Source organism: Anguilla rostrata, chromosome 15, assembly GCF_018555375.3.
Source record: "Anguilla rostrata isolate EN2019 chromosome 15, ASM1855537v3, whole genome shotgun sequence".
In the NCBI taxonomy this organism is placed as follows: domain Eukaryota; kingdom Metazoa; phylum Chordata; class Actinopteri; order Anguilliformes; family Anguillidae; genus Anguilla; species Anguilla rostrata.
Window position 1 is genome coordinate 27,269,244 of NC_057947.1, and position 8,251 is coordinate 27,277,494.

At 29.5% G+C, this 8,251-nt stretch overlaps 1 long non-coding RNA gene across 1 annotated transcript; it reads left to right on the plus strand.

Annotated features, from left to right (window-relative positions):
* Window positions 1-690: 690 nt before the first annotated feature.
* Window positions 691-6,547, plus strand: LOC135241232 (uncharacterized). Its single transcript, XR_010325954.1, has 2 exons — window positions 691-785; window positions 5,977-6,547. It is a non-coding gene; the product is annotated as an uncharacterized LOC135241232 (long non-coding RNA).
* The last annotated feature ends 1,704 nt before the right edge of the window (window positions 6,548-8,251 follow it).

The following is an 8,251-nucleotide window of genomic DNA, read 5'->3' on the forward strand; positions in this document are numbered from 1 at the left end:
GTTCGTGCGTGTCCACAGTTTCGACTCCCCAAGCGCATTCTCCCAACGGCCTCACAGCAACCGCTGGAGATGCTACGCAGAGGAAGGACATTCATAAGACTGACTAATATCCTAGGCAATATCTATACAGTTAGCTTAGTCTTAACTGAGTTTAGTGTGATTCTGTTGTGTTTCCATTAGCCTTTTTTTAAATGATCATTTGAATGGGTTCTGTTGGCTGGGTGATTAGTGTAATTGGTAATGTATATTATTAAACCTGGTGTCTGTTTTTGATGTTAAATGAACATGAGAGCCCAGTCAAATTAATATTTCCTTATGCATAACTTTTTTCCATCCTTCAGGTTATCCATTAAATCTTTGATTTAATTATATTTGCCTGTTTACATTGGCAATTTTAATGAATTGAAATTCCAAATTTATGGAAAGATATTTGAGATAATATTGATTTTATGATTACTTATTGCAGTTACACTGCTAAACCTACAGTTGGTGCCATGTGTGAGGACTGTTAAAACAGACACGTTTTAATAATCTATCCCCGTTATTCTATAATTAGGAGCAGTACAGTATATTCCCAACAGTATACATTTCTGTAATTTATTCAATTAAATATGGATATTTCCATGCAATTGCTTGTGCCCTGAACATCACACCTATTAAATATTCATGTGCTAAAACGGTAACCCACAGCATGACAAGGATTCGCTAATGTGTGGTGAGCATTCTGGCACAACATGGCTGCCATGCATCACCCAGGTGGGTGCTACACATTGGTGGTGGGTGAGGTGAGTTCCCCTTCATCACTCTAAAGCACTTTGAGCATTCGGAAAAGTGCTATATAAATGCAATGATTCATTCATTCATATGGAATCTAAAATCAAAATCAGTGTGTAATTCATAACTACAGTATAACCTGTTCAGAATATGAGTCTGTGCTATGGGTCAGGGTCCATATAGAAAAGCATAAGAAGGAAGTAAGGGTGGCTTGGTTTCTGATATCCCTCTATGCTATTTGTCTGTGTATGACAAGCTGTCAACTGGGACCCTGAGTGAGATGACAGATCAATTCACAAGGACACAGAGCACATCGAGCTAAACAAAACAACACAAAAAATAAATAATTAATGAATAAAAATAACAAACATGAAGCATCAAACATTCAGAGATGTTGTCAATGTCATAAAAGAAATCCTGCTGTGATCAATTATGTTGACTCAAACCAAAAAAGTATGGCAATAAAAATTATTTTGTATTGTTTCTGTAGTTATAGGTAAAAATAATAAATTTGAATATATTCAAATGCCTCAAAATGATATTTTATCTTTCAGATGGATGGGCAATCATGTTTATTCTTCAACCACAGTGAAATGAATGAAGGGAAATGTATTTGAAGACATTTATGATGAAATCACAATTTAAGTGGGAAATGCATACATAAGGCTATGGGCATATGTCCAAAATGAGAAAATAATGCAAAAAAAATTGCGTTATCTTTCAGATGGCTGAAATGAATCAGTAAAATGTATTTAAAGACATTTATGATGAAAAATATTTTAAATGCAAAATCAAAATGTGAAAAAATATCAAAATTCGAAATGTGTTATTTTTTTGTTGATATTAAAGCACAGTCATGTTTATTCAAAGACCCCACTGAAATGAATCAGTAAAAATGTATTTTAAGGTATTTATGATGAACAACATTTTAAATGCAAAATCATAAAAATACATAAGACTATAGTCTTGTCCAAAATGTGAAAAAATATCAAAATTCTAAATATGCTATTTTTTTATTGATATTGAAGCACACTCATGTTTATTCAAATAACCTGCTGAAATAAAGCAGTAAAATGTATTTGAAGGCATTTATGATTAAAAACATTTTATATGCATTATTGTAAAAATACATAAGACTATAGTCTTACGTCGAAAATGTGAGAAAAATGTCAAATCTCTAAATATGCTATTTTCTCTTTGAAATTGAAGCACACTCAAATTTATTCAAAGACCCTGCTGAAATAAATCAGAAAAAATGTATTTGAAGACATTTATGATGAAAAACATTTTATATGGAGAATCATAAAAATACATAAGACTATAGTCTTATGTCCAAAATGTGAAAAAAAATGAGAAAATTCCAAATATGATATTTTTTCATTGATATTGAAGCACAATCATGTTTATTCAAAGACCCTGCTAGCTGCTATAAATCAGTAAAAATGCATTTGCAGGCATTTATAACAATAAAACATTTTATATGGAGAATCATATAAATACATAAGACTATAGTCTTATGTCCAAAATGTGAAAAAAATGGGAAAATTCCAAATATGATATTTTTTCATTGATATTGAAGCACAATCATGTTTATTCAAAGACCCTGCTGCTATAAATCAGTAAAAATGCATTTGCAGGCATTTATAACAATAAAACATTTTATATGGAGAATCATAAAAATACATAAGACTATAGTCTTATGTCCAAAATGTGAAAAAAATGGGAAAATTCCAAATATGATATTTTTTCATTGATATTGAAGCACAATCATGTTTATTCAAAGACCCTGCTAGCTGCTATAAATCAGTAAAAATGCATTTGCAGGCATTTATAACAATAAAATATTTTATATGGAGAATCATATAAATACATAAGACTATAGTCTTATGTCCAAAATGTGAAAAAAATGGGAAAATTCCAAATATGATATTTTTTCATTGATATTGAAGCACAATCATGTTTATTCAAAGACCCTGCTGCTATAAATCAGTAAAAATGTATTTGCAGGCATTTATAACAATAAAACATTTTATATGGAGAATCATAAAAATACATAAGACTATCATCTTATGTCCAAAATGTGAAAAAAAAGGGAAAATTCCAAATATGATATTTTTTCATTGATATTGAAGCACAATCATGTTTATTCAAAGACCCTGCTGCTATAAATCAGTAAAAATGTATTTGAAGACATTTATGATGAAAAACATTTTATATGGAGAATCATAAAAATACATAAGACTATAGTCTTATGTCCAAAATGTGAAAAAAATGGGAAAATTCCAAATATGATATTTCTTCATTGATACTGAAGCACAATCAAGTTTATTCAAATACCCTGCTGCTATAAATCAGTAAAAATGTATTTGAAGACATTTATGATGAAAAACATTTTATATGGAGAATCATAAAAATACATAAGACTATAGTCTTATGTCCAAAATGTGAAAAAAATGGGAAAATTCCAAATATGATATTTTTTCATTGATATTGAAGCACAATCATGTTTATTCAAAGACCCTGCTGCTATAAATCAGTAAAAATGTATTTGAAGACATTTATGATGAAAAACATTTTATATGGAGAATCATAAAAATACATAAGACTATAGTCTTATGTCCAAAATGTGAAAAAATGGGAAAATTCCAAATATGATATTTTTTCATTGATATTGAACCACAATCATGTTTATTCAAAGACCCTGCTGCTATAAATCAGTAAAAATGTATTTGAAGACATTTATGATGAAAAACATTTTATATGGAGAATCATAAAAATACATAAGACTATAGTCTTATGTCCAAAATGTGAAAAAATGGGAAAATTCCAAATATGATATTTTTTCATTGATATTGAAGCACAATCATGTTTATTCAAAGACCCTGCTGCTATAAATCAGTAAAAATGTATTTGAAGACATTTATGATGAAAAACATTTTATATGGAGAATCATAAAAATACATAAGACTATAGTCTTATGTCCAAAATGTGAAAAAATGGGAAAATTCCAAATATGATATTTTTTCATTGATATTGAAGCACAATCAGTTTATTCAAATACCCTGCTGCTATAAATCAGTAAAAATGTATTTGAAGACATTTATGATGAAAAACATTTTATATGGAGAATCATAAAAATACATAAGACATAGTCTTATGTCCAAAATGTGAAAAAATGGGAAAATTCCAAATATGATATTTTTTCATTGATATTGAACCACAATCATGTTTATTCAAAGACCCTGCTGCTATAAATCAGTAAAAATGTATTTGAAGACATTTATGATGAAAAACATTTTATATGGAGAATCATAAAAATACATAAGACTATAGTCTTATGTCCAAAATGTGAAAAAAATGGGAAAATTCAAATATGATATTTCTTCATTGATATGAAGCACAATCAAGTTTATTCAAATACCCTGCTGCTATAAATCAGTAAAAATGTATTTGAAGACATTTATGATGAAAAACATTTTATATGGAGAATCATAAAAATACATAAGACTATAGTCTTATGTCCAAAATGTGAAAAAATGGAAAATTCCAAATATGATATTTCTTCATTGATATTGAAGCACAATCATGTTTATTCAAAGACCCTGCTGCTATGAATCAGTAAATATGTATTTGAAGACATTTATGATGAAAAACATTTCATATGGAGAATCATAAAATACATAAGACTATAGTCTTATGTCCAAAATGTGAAAAAATGGGAAAATTCCAAATATGATATTTTTTCATTGATATTGAACCACAATCATGTTTATTCAAAGACCCTGCTGCTATAAATCAGTAAAAATGTATTTGAAGACATTTATGATGAAAAACATTTTATATGGAGAATCATAAAAATACATAAGACTATAGTCTTATGTCCAAAATGTGAAAAAATGGGAAAATTCCAAATATGATATTTTTTCATTGATATTGAAGCACAATCATGTTTATTCAAAGACCCTGCTGCTATAAATCAGTAAAAATGTATTTGAAGACATTTATGATGAAAAAATTTTATATGGAGAATCATAAAAATACATAAGACTATAGTCTTATGTCCAAAATGTGAAAAAATGGGAAAATTCCAAATATGATATTTTTTCATTGATATTGAAGCACAATCATGTTTATTCAAAGACCCTGCTGCTATAAATCAGTAAAAATGTATTTGCAGGCATTTATAACAATAAAACATTTTATATGGAGAATCATAAAAATACATAAGACTATCATCTTATGTCCAAAATGTGAAAAAAAGGGAAAATTCCAAATATGATATTTTTTCATTGATATTGAAGCACAATCATGTTTATTCAAAGACCCTGCTGCTATAAATCAGTAAAAATGTATTTGAAGACATTTATGATGAAAAACATTTTATATGGAGAATCATAAAAATACATAAGACTATAGTCTTATGTCCAAAATGTGAAAAAATGGGAAAATTCCAAATATGATATTTTTTCATTGATATTGAAGCACAATCAAGTTTATTCAAATACCCTGCTGCTATAAATCAGTAAAAATGTATTTGAAGACATTTATGATGAAAAACATTTTATATGGAGAATCATAAAAATACATAAGACTATAGTCTTATGTCCAAAATGTGAAAAAATGGGAAAATTCCAAATATGATATTTTTTCATTGATATTGAACCACAATCATGTTTATTCAAAGACCCTGCTGCTATAAATCAGTAAAAATGTATTTGAAGACATTTATGATGAAAAACATTTTATATGGAGAATCATAAAAATACATAAGACTATAGTCTTATGTCCAAAATGTGAAAAAATGGGAAAATTCCAAATATGATATTTTTTCATTGATATTGAAGCACAATCATGTTTATTCAAAGACCCTGCTGCTATAAATCAGTAAAAATGCATTTGCAGGCATTTATAACAATAAAACATTTTATATGGAGAATCATAAAAATACATAAGACTATAGTCTTATGTCTAAAATGTGAAAAAAATGGGAAAATTCCAATTATGATATTTCTTCATTGATATTGAAGCACAATCATGTCTATTCAAAGCCCCTGCTGCTATAAATCAGTAAAAATGTATTTGAAGACATTTATGATGAAAAACATTTTATATGGAGAATCATAAAAATACATAAGACTATAGTCTTATGTCCAAAATGTGAAAAAAATGTCAAAGTTCTGAATATGCTATTTTATCTTTCAGAAGGACGGGCAATCATGTTTATTCATCAACCACAGTGCAATGAATGAACAGAAATGTATTTGAAGTCATGAAGAAAACATAATTTCAGTCAATGTATATTCATATACATTTGTAAGGTTTCCATACAATTGCACAACAATTAAGAAGTCCTTTTATTCAGACAGATGGGAAAACATGCTTATATATTTAGTAAAGAACATTAAAAGAACACCACAGTGTTTTAAGACATTTATGAAGACAGTATGAGGTAATTCACACAAGACCCAAATATGTCCAAAAACTGCACAAAAATGAAAACATCCAAAATATGCTATTTTTTCATACTCAATTGCATACAAGTGAAAGGAGGATTCAGAAGGATGGGAAAACATGTTTATTCATAATCTACAGTGAAATAAATGAATGCAATTATTTTTGAAAGCCTTTATTGAGACATTGTAATTTCATGGGAACATTGAAATACATAAGACTTTAGTCCAAAAAAACATGACATTGTTTCAATCAGTTGAATGAGAAAACGTGTATTTCATTAACCGCAGTGAAATAAATCAATGTTTTTTTGCTCTTTGAACCCCAAGGTGATTTTTATGTTTTTTTTTTTTTTTTTTACTACCCTCAGTCCGTTACAGATTAAACAGGTTTACCCAATACATAGTACATCATGCAACCCCTAATTTTGTTCATGGGACTTGCATCTATCAAATGACAGACTTGACTATGACAAACATAGGCCTGCATATGATATGGAAGAATTGATAGGCCCTATTATAAGAGTAAAAAATCCTTTTTGATTGCTAGAAAAACAAACCCAAAATTTTGAGCTCAGGTATATCATCTTACATGACAATAATAAGTTGTATAGGAGTAGCCACATCGTAGAGTCATGTCAGTAGGACATAACATTGCTTTATAATGTATAAAAATGTTCTCAGAATACCTGGCATAAATATGCTTTGGGAACGGAAAAATTAAATAAAACTCTTTTTTTTTCCAAACAATAGATAACCATGTTTAACAATAATAAATTATAAAACAAGAGTACATTTACATTAAACATAATTATGAGATGGCCACTTCCAGCAACAATGTAGTTTTCCCAGGTGGTCTCCCATCCAAGTACTAACCAAGCACACACTTGCTTAGCTTCTGTCATTCAGCAGGAGCAGGGTGCATGGTGTTATGGCTGCTGACTTCTGGTGTATGTGTTTAATGTAACATTCAATGTTTAGCATTTTCTCCTGTATAGTTTTTTATTTTCTAACTGTGTAGTATTTATAATTACTGTAAACCTCTAAACTGTGACATATGTGTGCTGCCCATTTACAGTGCTTTAGTAAACAGTTATGGATGCATTTGAGTGTTTTAATAAGCACTGGTAGAGTGGAAAATTATTTCAGTCTTTCAGTATGGTTATAATGGAGTGAGTTGTATTGTTTCTCTCTTTGATATATTCTTTTCACAGTGACTTCTGATGATAAATGACTGTTTCAGCCTAAATTACTCAAGTGCTTTCGGGACACATTGGTTTTGTTGAGGTTAAACTGCTTTAAAACACAACCACTTTCTAAGGAGGTCAAAGGAGTTTGGAAGACAGCCATTTTGTGAAAAGGTTAAAGGAGTCTGGGACTCAGCCATTTTATGAAGAGGCTAAAGTAGCTTGGAATATATCAATTTATGAAAAGGGGTTTTGAAAGAGGATTTTTATTTATGACTGCACCATATTTTTACAGCAATAACAGGCGTGTATTTCCTGCAATTGGACCACTTAGCAGCAGTGATTTCTATTTTTTTTAAACACACATTATTATGCAAATAAACAAAGCATTAAAATCAGTATCCATGAGATGCTGATTTAATCAAACCACATCAACTGTAAAAACGACAAAGAGCTACTTTGTATAGCATGTGTTTGATCAGCTCAGCTGGCCTGTGTGTGATTAATGGCAGACTATATTTGAGAAAAGCATGAAAAATAGTTTTTTTTTACACCAGTTCTACAGTCTGTTACCTTTTCAGTAGCACTTCTGTCACATGCTATTCCCCATTCTACTGTAACATCACCATTGTTAATGCAGATGTATATATTCCAGGAAAATGTAATATAATGTTAATTGAAATCTGCTTTGCCAACATATTAGGGAATATTGCACTGAGATAATTTTCCTCGTGCGCACATTTCCAACCTGTCTGTCACAGGTTTGGGGTATGAGGTATCTTCTGCCTTATGAAGCATTGGGCATATCTTCTGTCTGTGACAGGACTATGGGGTGCAGTA